The sequence below is a fragment of the Electrophorus electricus genome, chromosome 9, assembly GCF_013358815.1.
Source record: "Electrophorus electricus isolate fEleEle1 chromosome 9, fEleEle1.pri, whole genome shotgun sequence".
NCBI lineage: Eukaryota > Metazoa > Chordata > Actinopteri > Gymnotiformes > Gymnotidae > Electrophorus > Electrophorus electricus.
Genome location: NC_049543.1, coordinates 23,448,377 through 23,462,016, shown reverse-complemented (window position 1 = coordinate 23,462,016; position 13,640 = coordinate 23,448,377). Strand labels below are relative to the sequence as shown.

The following is a 13,640-nucleotide window of genomic DNA, read 5'->3' as shown; positions in this document are numbered from 1 at the left end:
GGTTAGGGGCTAGGGTTAGGGGTTAGGGTTAGGGGTTAGAGGTTAGGGTTAGGGTCTTCAGCGCCGCGTGTTTGCACAGGGGTCTGTTGCTTCGACTGCGAGAGTGGACGGTCATCTGGCTCCGTGATTGGACAACGCATCAGGCCAGCATGTGTTTTCATGCTGGCCAGCGTTAGATGAACAAGGTCCGGTCGGAAAATATAGGAATTAAGATTTACAGTGGAAACAAGTATAAGAATGGAGGAAGGCTGTGTGTGTACCTGTGAGACATTCTCAGATAGCTGTATAAGATGTCTGACACCCCCCCCCCCTTCTCTCTCGCGCTCTCTCATTTGCCAAATGTCACATGCTCTCTTCCTCCCTCCGGTGGAGTAAATTGGCCGGCCCTTTGCCGGAGCGATTTAGGCCTGGATCCCGACCATATGGCTGGGATCAGACGTCCAGAGAGCAAGCCGTTGCCTCTCTCTCTCCATCTCTCTGCCTTTTATCTCGGTGCCTGCACGGACAGCGGATGATGAATGCCGGCCTCGGGGAGTCGCGGGATCGCTGGCTCCGGGCCCGAATTTCTTCCGCTGGCTTTGTCAGCACTGCGGGGTTAAGGTGGAAGACAGTAGGGGCACAGATGAATCGTCCGCACTTCGGGGCTGGAGTGGGAAGTGGGATGTGGGGGGGCTTCTTCTGGCTTCTTTTGTTATCTTCTCTTTCTTTTCAATTCCTTTCTTTCTTTTTCTTTCTTTCTTTCTTCCTTCATTCCCTCCAGTTTGGCTTTCTATTTTGGTTTTGCAGTGGTAGCTCAATCTTGTTTGTGGAATGTGTGGCCCACGTTGGACAGCCCTGGGCCACACATGGTAGAAGGGCCCACAGTGCCAGGGTCTGCAGACAGGGGGCGCCAGAGAGCACAATGGTAGCATGATAATGCTCCTGTAATCACATTCATCACGCAGTCATCACAGCCACCAAATGCGGTCACGGCCATAACTAGGACGAGACGAGAAGGAGAGCAGGGGGGTTGGGGGGGGGTTTCAGGCTAAGGCATCTTCCTGTTTACATGCAGGCCCGGCGTCTGCCATAATTAGTCCGTAACGTAGTCAGCATGGCAGGCAACGTCGTAGAAATGACAGGAAGCACGGATCGTGCGCGCCGACTGCCGCTCTGGGGAAGCACGGCAGGCGTTTGTTTTCGTATTCACCGTTTGTGTCTTACACACGGCGGCGTCGCTACAAGACATGAGGATACAGTCACACGCGCGCACACACACACACACGTGCGTGCTCACAGATGTGACCCTGAGTAGTAGTACCACCTGAAGCTCTGAGATCGTGCACGATTGTGTGTCAGAGACAGTACCCAGCGTTTTTGTGTGTGTGTGCGCTTCTGACTCAGAAACAGACACACTGCTGTCTTGTCTTTGAAACCAGCTGCGTCACTGATGTGTGTGTACTAAACCAATTTCCATTGACACAGATGCCAACACTGATTCCGTGGTGTTTGCCTTTCTGTGTCGTTCCTCTCAGAGGGCCTTTTTTAGGGAGCTTCATTCCCCTTCCTTCGTTTTCCGTCACCTGCCAGTAAACCACCCCAAACTCCGCTCACGGACAACCCTGGATCCTGACGAGGAGGTTTGACCGATGCTTGCGGGTTGTGGGCGTTCTGTACCCGTGACGCAGGCGCACGCACGCCAGTCCCTCCAAACCGGTGTTGAGAAATCTGACACACAGACCCAGTCCTGCATACCTGTCAGGTCAGGATCTGCACAACTGCCGTAGTGAAAAGCCGCAAAACCGCACCCGAGATGTGTCTTCTGCCGCTGCCCATCAGCAATGACGCGCTGCGTGGACCTGCAGGCCGGCAGAGATGCACCAGCATCAGCGCAGCTGCCGTGAAGTATAGATCCTCTGCATTATGCAGTAGCTCCGCGCTCCCGCAACCTTGAGCCCTTTGAAAGCTGAACCTAGCCGAGGTGCTATTTTCGGCCGCGCAGGTCGCAGCGGTGAAATGCGCCGGCCCCTTTGAGAGAGACGTTAATGAAAGCTTCTGACGCTGAAAGACGGAGCTTTCCTCCTCCCTCCGTCCATTACTGAGTGACACTGCGCTAAGCCCCCATGTACGGGGTCCTTTGAATATCTTAAGCTGTCCATCAACATGCCTGCCCCCCTCCTCCCCGCGCTCGTTTTTGTGGTGGGAGACGTCTCTTTGAAGTCTGTTCACACTCTCAAGGACCCCCTGGTCTCTTCATTAAATTTCTCCCTTTCATGTGTTGGTACACGCTCTCTACTGGTTTGTTTTTTTATTATTATTTTTGATTTTTTTTTTTTAGGTGCAGAACACGAGGGCGTCCTCGCACCTAGAGCACATTCCACACTGGAATGTTTTTGATTGTAGAGGTTGTTTTAGCCCTCGTGGGAGTCAATGTTGTACCAAGAGCATACGAAAGGAAGTTTTGATCTGTGAGCCACATCGTTCAGATGGAGCTGAGCTTCAGCGCGGCCGGAAAAGTTAACGTGCCACGTTTCAAAAACGCTTCACGCTTCCAGTCTTTATTCAGAAAACTACCCCAGGCAGAGCAGGTCTGTGATGTGGACAGAAATCCATATGGTCACAATTTAACCAAACACCACAATATTTGGATACAGGCATTGTGCGTTTTTTAATTAAATGTTTAAACTCAGTAAAAATCAGTGAGAACTCTGATTCGGTCAAGGTTCTTTTGGATTGCGGTAGTGTCAAACACAGAAGCAAGCAAAGGAATGCCAGCAGTGATGAGGAGGCACGAAGACATTAAACACACAGGTGGATAATGAGTGAGACACAGGAGAAACCAGCCAATGTCCAGAGCATAAAAAGCACAAGATCAGGGTGGAGACAAACAGCACAGAGATAAACAAAGCCACATGCCACATACACCAAGGTGACATCAAAGCGGGGAACCAGTGCCGGACGCCTTTTCTGGCAGTGGCTTGTTTTTGGCTATCAGTGTTATATGCAGATTTAATGATCCAGTATCGTGGCATCAGACACTTTAAAAAGTAAGCAGTTACCTGCTTTTCTGAAGTGAGAGATTGCAGATGTAACAACAATGTAAAAACACAGGTAATGACTGTCACGATGGTGTAATGGCATTTTAATGGTGAATAGCGTTTCCTGTATTCTGAATTGTTGTCATTAGTATTCCTAGCACTTGATAGTAGGTAGAAAATAATCTCTGCTTAATATGAAGTGTTAATGTTTGTCACTTATTAGGTAACAAATAATTTGTGTACCTTTTTTTCTGGGTGTATGTCGGAAGGTCTAATTATCACGAGGGGAGGTGCATTATTATGGTGTGATGAATCACGTGTAAAACGGAGACAAAGAAACTCCATTTTTAATTCTGTGCCTCCTACATCTTGGTCAAAAACTCCTGTATCGTTCAGCGCCTGTGTGTGTGATTAGACCATCATATCGAGTGTGAAGGAGAGGAAGGGTGGAAGAGTTAGTATAAGGCAAGCCTTGTTTTGATGAAAAAAGGAAGAACGCCCATGAAAGAGTGTGTGTGTAGAGGATTTCTCCAGCAGGAACTGTCCCCCAGGGAGGGACGTTTTAAGACCTGAGCTGTCCTGTGTTCAGCAAAGCAGCATGGCACCAATCTTCCAAAGCTTAATTCACACACACACAGAGAGAGAGAGAGACAGACGGAGCAAGGGAGAAGAGAAGAGAAGTGAGAGAAAAATGGAAAGCAGGAGAGAGAGAGAGAAAGAGAGGGGGAGGTGGCGAGCACCAAAACTACAAAGAAAACCCCTGAGTTGCTAATAAGCAGCCCTAAGAAACCGGTTTGCAGCTTGCTTTCACTTTAGTAGAAATTTCACGGCAGGCAGGCAGGCAGCTACGGGGAAGCAATCGATGGCCCTCATCCCTGTAACCCACATCACACGCCCCCCCCCGAAGACCGTCTGCCTTCCTGGAAGAAATGGCACTGATGAAATATGCATGCGGGGCTTCTGAGCGGGTTCGCGGAGGCCACGCAGGGGGCGGGCGAGAAACGGACCCTGCTGACCAAACGAAAACGTCAGCTCTCCGTCGCCACCGCCCATATTTATACGCACGCCCGCCAACACGAACCGCAGCTCCGCTCGCTCGGCAGACATAAATTAGGAAGCCAACACCTAACGCTTAAGCCTTACGGATGGACTGGCCTGATCTCCACAGGATGGAACTATCAAATTTTCCCCAAATGGACATAATTAAGATTTGATGCAAAATAGGTCATATGAGTAATGAAAAGTGTATGTATCATGACATATTACTGTTCTCATGCGTTTGGCTGCATTATGTTAAAAGCATAAAGCATTCTTAAGACTATTATGATTCTCTCTGAATATCATTTGAACGTCCTATGTCGTATGAATATAATAGTTAAGACTACTATACGATACAGTACACAGTTTCTCTAACGTAGACGTAATGTAGTCTTTGTTCTTCTATTATTCACACAACCACTAATTTATTTCAGCTGAAAACTAAACTCATTTAAAGTTTTATTTGTTGCTTGTCTGCTTGTTCGGTCGCCGTATAAATCTTTGTAGTCCCAGAAGCGTATGGGTCAGCTGCCGGACGGGCCGGATCGCAGTATTGCCATGAGCCCTGACCTGAGCTGGACCCGGTGCTCATTACTTAGGCTTCGTGGGTGGAGGAGTTCTCCTCCCATGATGGATGTCCAGCCGGTCACAGCAGGGTTGGGGGGGAACAACCCCCCGGCATGTCACCTACAGTCTGGCGCCCCTGCATGAACCCTGGCCCTGCGCCTTCATCTCCACGAGAAAATCGATGCGCGCACTTCTGGGGTTCAGCGATTGTCGTGGATTGGTGTGCTGCGTGTGCCTGTTCGGGAGCTGAACGAAGCATTTGTTTGAGATTTGTGTTCCACAGGCCTCTTCAAAGGTGCATCCAGAACAGATGTTTAGCTAATTTGGGATTTTGGGGTGCACAAAACACACTATATCTGTCATCTCTTTTAACTCTTTTCTTTCGTACTCTCTCTCTCTCTCTCTCTCTCTCTCTCTCTCTCTCTTCCTGTTAGCAGTTCTGGCGTCTCTTGAGTCTCTGTTATTAAACAGGGAGGCTGTGATGGGGCTGTATTTCTGTATTTCTGCCCTGCTGCTGTGGGGATGGCAGCTGGAATTGCTCTGTTATTGCTGAATGGAATGTGTATATCATACCAATACTTCTGAGTGAAAAATCAATTCTCCTTAGCTCGTGTAGTACCCTGTGTGGGTGTGTGTGTATGAAGGTTGGCGCTCTTCTACATTGACTTTAGGGTGGTAGTTATGAATATCTCATATATCGGTAACGATTATACCACATATGGGGGACTCCAAAAGGTGTGTATGATTTTTGTGTTTGTGTATGTGTGTGTCCTTGTATTGGCTGGCACGTGTGTGTTCACTAAAAGGAATCCAGGGACACCCAAGACATTTACTACATTTTATAAGGTGGCACACACCTTTCTGAGTCCGGTTGTGACATTCAGGCGGGAGAGCAGATAGCCGTCCTGAAATGGCAGTGGCAGTGGCAGAGAGAGAGAGAGAGAGAGAGAGAGAGAGAGAGAGAGAGAGAGAGAGAGAGAGAGAGAAGCTCACCGAGGTCACGTGGAGAGGTCGTGTGTTATCGGCCTGCTGTTTTCATTTCATTCTGGCCTATTTGCTCACCGCCACACCCCCCGTGGCCCACGGCCTGATGCAGCAGGCCTGGAATAAAACCAACCGGACCGCATCGCCCAATTCTCTTGTAGCCAAGAACAAGAGGGAAGCAGAGAGAGATGGAGAGAGGAGTAAACAGAAGCTTTGCGCCAGGGGCCAGAGAGAGGCGTGCACTGCAGCGGTGACTGGTTTGATCCCTTTACAAAGAGAATCTTCTCTTTTTTTTTTCACTTTCAGTTGGCAAACAGATGCAGATAAAAAAAAAAAAACGCGACGGCACCTGTCAGGACGGCACGCCGCCTCAGAGCCTCGCTCGCCAGAGAGCCGGAATGTTCTGGACCGAACGCTTTTTGCCTTAACTTTGACCTTGTTTATTTGCATATTTGTCATGTGCATTACATGCGCCCGCACAGGGGGGTGCGGCGCGCACACGCATGCTCGAACGCACCCAGGTCGTCTGTCCGGGCGCGTGAGTTATGGGCCAGGGGGCTAAACAGGTAAGGAGAGCCTAACAGGAGATAGGAGGATAATTATTCAGTGGAAGATCCCTGCTGGAGAGGTGAAGGGAGTGCAAGCCCGGGCATTGGGGAGGGCTGGTGTCTTGAAAGTCTTTGAAAGTCTCCTGGAATCCCACCCGGGACGCAGTCGGTGTGTTGGTTTTTCAGAGCGTCTCGTGCTGTCTTACGAAAGAAGTCGAGGGTGATGACGAAGGACCGCCGGGCCAACCGCAGGGGAGCTGAGGCGGAGAGAGACAGAAGAACACAGAGAGTGAGCAAGCGGCGAGCACCGTCCAGGCTCAGAAGTAACGCGGTTTCTTTTTCTGAAGCGTAATAAGACCTGGCGTTAGTTCCGAATGGCTTGGCTGACCGCGAGTCCTCCTTCGACCCTCTCTTCTCTCAAATACCCAGCATCCCCTGAGCTCTCTGTCCCGCCGGACCCCGAGTTGATCCAGGCTGGTGCTGGCTGAGTGCCCCCTGCAGTTTGCATATCTGGTGCACGTGTAGGTGACGAAATTTACATGCTTCACAGAGCTCGTTCGCCATTGGGTGAGGCTGTTGCAACAGGGAGGATCGGTGGTTTTCGATTTCTCGGGTGTTTGCAACACCATTCACCCTGTACAACTGGGAAACAAACTGAGGGCAGAAGAGTAAGCTCTTCAATCATCTGTGGTCTCTATGGATTCCAGGATGGTGCTGGAGAACGTTTGTGGTTTTGTGGTGCAGGGAGGTTCACGTACAGCTTTACATCAGTAAGACAAAGACGCCGGTGGTCAGTTTCTGACATCGTAGGGAGCCGTTTGAGACGGTGCCGTTCTACAGATTCCCGGACGGGCAGTACCGTGGCACTGCGCGTGAAAGCCCAGCGACGACCGAGGCTGTTCGACGTGAGCGGCACGATGCTGGCGCTGCATCAGTCGATTGTGGACAGGGTCCCTTTCGGCGCCAAGCATTTGAAGAAACTCATCAGGAAATCCAGCTCTATGAGAGGACTGTTGCTGGGCTCACTGGAGACAGGGACAGGGACAGGGAGGAGGATAGTGGACAAACTAGAGGACATTGCGAACAACCCTGCCGTTCTGTCCGGGACTGAATCCACCAATGTGCTCTAGGAAGCGCTACTGGGGATCTTTTCTGCACCTCCCACAAACACCCGGACGCTCAGCCTGAACAGCACAGAGTAGATTCCCAGCAAACACTATTACCAGTATAAATCTTTATTGGAGAGAGCACTAGGTCTGTCTGTGAGTGTGGATGCCTGATCAGTGCTCTCTGCTGTCCTGCACCGAGTAAATGTGTAAATATGTGTAATTATGAAGGAATATAGTGTTTGTTTATTGTCTGTATTTAATGTCTCTAATGCCACTGCCATAACCGCGCCTCCACCCCGCTGGTGGATCATGAATGTGCATCCATCCGTCTCTCTGTCTGTCTGTATGTCTGTCTGTCTATTTATCCATCTATCCATCATCCACCAGAGCCAAAAGGGCTTGTGGGAACCATCACGTGTTAGTGTAAAAAGCCCTCACAGTGTCGTTGATGAAAACTATTGAAGCACTAACAGATGTCCACTCCCCTCCGAGCTACCTATTAGCATACTGTAGCTTACACATTCGTTTAGCGCTGGCATGGGTTGGCACCTCAGAAGAGGTCATTTAGACCAGAGCTGGCCTGGACTGGGCCACACAAATTGCGCTGATTACATGGTGGACAGCCTCTGTTGTTGTACTTTGCCTCTGCGGGCGGATTGACAGTGGTGTGGGGTGAGACCTCATACCGTCTTAAGAGCTGCACATGCGTAACGCTCGAGTTGAACATTGAGGGTGTGTGCTTGGTAGTGTCAGATGCTCTGTTCATTATTTGAAATTCAGTCATTGTTTTGCTATTTTTGTCAGTTCATCAATTGCCCCATGACACTAATTGGGTAATTTCCACATCTGTTTAGCATACTACAGTGATTTTGAGCAGAACAGTCATGTTACATGCAAATAAGGGAATATGTAAGCAAGCCAAAACATCTGCTCAGAGCGCATGTTGCGTTATTCTGCAGTTCAGACTGGTGGAACCTACTACATATGCTTACCAAGGATTTATTTATTTATTATTATTATTATTTTGGAGAAAAAATATATATATCGTGACTAAAGAATAAATTCTACAGTGTAAGTAAACAAAATAAAGTGTCTAGATAATGCCGAACATACTCTGGCATTGAAGACTGAAAGTCCAGCTTTGGTGATTTCAGGAATTAGAGGCAGGAGGGGGCTTGTCCTCATGCCACCATCAGTCTGCACATTTAAACCCACAATCACCTGAGCAGGCCAAAAAAAAACCTGCCCAGGACGCACAAGTGCAGCAGTTAGCGTGTAGCATCAGCAAATCTGTGAAAGGCAGCCGTTAGCCTGTTTATAGCGCGGCCGACCGAGCGAGGCCCGTAGGAAAGCTAGCGCTGCCTCGTGCGCCTAGGCGGCGCTTCTCGTAGGCCCGAAACTGCTGCCTCGTCTTTCTGTTTCCTTTTTCTGGCCCCTGCAGATGTGCACACCGAGACGCAGACGGCACGTGGCACTGGAAGGGCCAACCACAGCAGGCATCCTTGTTGCCTCGTTTGGACGCTTTGCAATATTCCGGGCTTTTGTTATCATTAGGGGACTGATTTGTTGATGAGCATTCTCCATTCCCTGTTGTTATTGCAAGTGTCATTGATTACCTCACCATTAAGTGATTACGCAAAAGTGCCAATACAACAACTCGCATTACAGTACTGCTGAATTGCAGCTAGCAGTTAGCAGAGCACAGTTCGGCAAGCCTCACTGTGGACTTAGACATAATCAATCGATGACTATCAAGTGACAAGTAATATGGAGGAGTGCGTGATGCAGTAAGGAGCTGGCGGCTTCTCTGCTTCCAAGGCAGTTTTTGCGCACGGAGTCGTCCATGGCAACAGAAGCGCTGCAGCAACGCAAAGATTGCTGCGTTAGTTGATCCATCCATAGGGAAACGGCCGGCCAGCTTGCCGTCCTGAGCAGAGTGCTCCGGAGCGCGAGAGTTCCAGCAGTGTCGGAGGTGAAGCTCGAACAGAAGTCGCTATCAGCGGCAACGGAAAGTGCCTCCTCAGCTCAGCCGAGATGGCGCTCCTCCGCGCATCTGTCACGTCCTGCCTGCACGCTGTCAGCATCCACAAGGACGTGTCAACGCCATTGTGAATTTTCCAACGGAAAAGCGGGAGGTGGGGGGTGTTTTCCTTTTAGGCACGTTGCAGTGGGAGCAGGTGACCTGGACCGATGTGAGCCAGTGTTGAAGATCATTCTCTCCTCCAAGAGTCAGTCCCTCTCGGGACGGTGTGAGGCTGTCAGTTTTTCTTGCCGTATACATTTTGACCCAGTGGACATCGAGATTCGTTGAGCAGCTCAGAGAATGCCATATGACAAAGGTTTAAGGTACAGAGAGTGAGTTAGGATTTGAGGAGTAGCGTCTGCTGTTGGTCAAAGAATGACGGGTGGGAGAACCACACGGACTGATTTGAGAAAAGAGGGTTTATGTTCTTAAATGCAACTTATTAATTTCTCATTCTCATGTAAAGGGGATATTGTGTCAAATTTATAGACGTTCCTTAATTTGGGCATGTATTTTTTTTTTTATTGTAATATTCCAAGCAGTAGCATTGTTTCTTCCTTTATAAGAAATAACCACTGATCAGAGCCTAGCCACTTTATTCAGTGCTCTGTAAAAACAGTCAGACTGAATGAATTCAGTCTGTCTTAGATGAACCCTTAATCTAAGAACACTTTGTGTTGCAGCTATGAACGGATTTCAGAAAATGATTGAAAACATTTTCTTCCTGAATCACAAATCACGTTCTTTGGCACAAACTAGTAAGAAGCATAATTGTCTTGAGCACTTTTCTTTTCCTAAGACTCAAGAACTTGGACTTGTTACCATTTGACAGAATGCCGACTGTCTGTGGACGGCACGCAGCGCCTTGTGCGTCCAGCGCTCTCCTTGGGCACATGGCGGTCTGCGTGCGAGTGGCTGCCATCCACAGCTGCGTTGTATCACTGTGCAGCAGCAGAGTCAGCATTTGCTCCGTCATGCGGAAACCGTCGCTCCAGTTTGGAGCGATCTCTGGGCAGTTTAGGTTACGCTCACTCCTTGGATAAATGACACGTTAAATATGGACTAATAAAGGCTGAATGGGCCACATTTTGCTCGATTAAGAAAGATTTGTAAGTTAATTGAAACAATTTAGCCAACACTTAAGACTGGTGTAGAATAGGTACATCTTTACATCCTGCATGGAAAAGGAGAGGAGAAGTTCGTAGGATGCGCGTGCGAGGCACTTTTATGATGCATGGAGATGTAGGGGAACAATACCGGTGTGCTCTCTGAGAAAGTTCAGTAAATTGTATGTTGCATTTGCGAAAACTCTTTGATTGATGGTGGTAATTTTAAAGCTTGGCAGCTTCCCAGTCCTGAAAAGCTCTTTGAAAACAAGTTCTCTGGGGTTGTTCTTGAATAATTCCGCTGCGGCCATGAGCCCCGTTCCATACCAAGAACGACTTGGCAGGAGACGCCGAGTGTTTCCACCATACAGACGCTTGTTACGAAGCCCACAGTAAAGGTAGAAACGTATTATTCCTTTGGGAAAAAAAAAAACAGAATTGCCAGGAAATCCGGTAAGATCAGGCACATGCAGGCCCTGTGCGGTGGTGGGGAGAGAGACCAGGAGTTGGAGCGGGAACCACAACCTAACCGAGACGGACAGCTGCGTCTCGGAATGGCCTCGTCCGTGGGCCACTGCGGTGCACGGCTAAATATACCCATGCTGGTGTTGGGGTCAGCCCTCCTGACGCCGCACAGGTGGGAAGCAGGGACCTTTGATGTGGATTTGTTGCCGTGGACCACGGATTGCCCAGGAAGCCCTTTGAAGACTGCGGGAGTGCACGAGACAGCAATCCAGCGAATGAAAAAACAAGAGGTCAAGTAAACTGGGCTAACGTATTTAATAAGAAGCAGCATACGGTGGGCGCAGGAGCCGCTCACAAACAGCCGACTACACGTGCCGTTTACACCTGTTCTTCCTGGTGTGTCTGTGCTTCTTGTAGCTGGCGCAGGCGGCGGTATTCGCCTGCTGGGCTGTATTTCTTTAACCACACATCAACGGTGCCTATGTTTGAGCAGACGTACTTACAGTTCACGCATAAGATCAAACAGTGCACCGTAGAGCATATAAAATGTTCTTTCTTTCTTCGTAACCAAGGAACATCTTTGACGGCGACAGGAATTGCTGGAAGGTCATGCCTGGGTTGGCTCGATGGGGTCGGGGTTAAAGGATTCCACGGAGAGAAGGCTCTCCATTCGAGGACCACTCGAGTCTTTCCTCCTTCTGTCTTCTGCCTGTCTCTGCAGTTTGTAGACAAATGACTAAGAGACGTTTCAAGAAGGTTCAGGCTGTTGGAGGGGAAAGGTCATTGTTCCACTTACCTCTTTGCATAAATAGTGACCTGTAGTCCTGGTGACAAAGGGACCAATTCATAAACCTTGATGGTAATCATGTGCGAAACCCAATCCAAATCAACATGTAAATTTAATCCACGAATCAAAATCAACATGTAAATGAGACCATGCGTAATGCATTCCATGCATTAAAGACCCATTCCAAGAGACTGCCTAATCCCAGTTGAGAGACCAGTAGTATGCTGAAAACTGACAGTTGCGTAAAGATGTAACACATTTGTAATTTTCACCACGATGGGAACTGCAAATGAACCTGTTTCACAGGCTGTATCGTGTAATGCCTGCATTTGCATTTCTTATGGTCAAGGTTTGTAGCAGACTGAGATCCTGTTCAAGCAAGTCACAAAATTTTGTCGATGACTTGCATGTGTGAGCAAACATTGCTAGAGAAAAGATCATCCAATACACATCGGGAAATTTTCCGTATGACAGGTTCAGGCGATATATTTTTCTGGAGCGGTGTTCTATTATGAATCGCTAACGTCATGTGCCAGTGAAGACACAATGCACAAATCACACACGCACAAACGGCTCAACACATCAGTAATGCACATTTATGATCGAGGAAACATGTTACCACAGAGCTATTTGCTGTTAACATCACACACAATTTAATGGTTTTAGTTTTATGAATTTGGCCCAAAGGTTTCTGACTCCAGTGCATAAAATTAAATTGTGCAAACAAATTACACTTGCACTAGGGGTATGGAATGTATGTGCCAGTGTCCTGTATGTACCATCACACTTACACTGAGACATACTCTATTGGCTTCTGTTCCAGCCATTTCAAGTTCCATCCGCATTCAGTATAATAATACTTGGAATTGACTGGAATTAATCTGACTGGTGGAAAAGTCCCATGTACCACCTTTTGTGGTTATTTAAACGTCTGGAAGACACTGATACATGCATGTGGCATGAGCAGGAATGAGCAGGCCGAGAGCTGACGGGACTTCACAGACCAGTGTCGTATCTGTGCTGGAGAACACTGGTCACTGTTGGGAGCTCAGACACTAGCTGTCCAATAATGGGTGGATATAAAGCAACTGACAGATATTACAGCCCAGTCTGACATGTCTGAGTGATACAGATGTACTGAAGGGAAAATGGAGCTAATGAAATATTGACTTAAAGGTAGTTAAAGCCCTTGATGCACCACTATGCAAATCTTTTGCAAATAAAAAAAACAACAACAAAAACAGTTAACACAAAAAGTCGGCTGCTGTCAGTCTGTACCAGTAAACGTCTTTTTGCATCTGCAGTAAGGCTTCGCATTTCCTTATTTGTAACCCACCTAATAAAAGGATTCCCAGTCTGACCGTAGTAGGGACTGGCATGGGCCGCTCACGGCCACGGCAACGTGGGCATGTCTTTAGAAGCTTTATCTTGCTAATTGTCCCAGAGACACATTACATCTAGTCGCAGCTTGGACATTCAAATCCCTGGTGTAATTCCGCCCCAGGCTGGCCCCCATCCCGCTCCCAAATTGGCCTGGTGGCGCGTTTATTTAAGAGCTGCCACGGCGGGCACCAGGCCCTGCCGCTCCGCGTGCTGTCTGAAGAGCAGCCTGCTTTATTAATCCTGACCTTTCCGATTGGGTGCACGGCATGGAGAAGCCTACCCTCAGATACAGCTTAACTCAGCAGCCTGTGGATGGGGGTTTGGATGGGAGCTTGTAGACTGGATGTGTCTCACAATGAGGCCAACATATTGTAAGAGCCATTAAGAAAAGTTCCCAAAAATTCAGTGATTTAAAGAAAAAGTTGGGGAGGGGGAAAGCTTCTTTGCAGAGTGCGTTAAGAACCAAATCATTGAGAGTGCCGGATTTCGGCTCTTTGTTGTCTTGCCGGCTGCCCGGCTGTTCCGCTCGGACTTGGATCGGGCTGGTGCCAGTCCGCCGACCTCCCCGGACGCATTTGCAGAGGCCGCCCGCGAACCGAGATGAGCACCAGGT

General features: G+C 48.6%; 1 protein-coding gene across 30 annotated transcripts in view; it reads left to right on the top strand.

Moving 5' to 3' along the window:
- LOC113578995 (neurexin-1a-like) overlaps positions 1 to 13,640 on the top strand; it is a 233,413-nt gene that overhangs the window by 157,489 nt on the left and 62,284 nt on the right. The window lies entirely within an intron of this gene.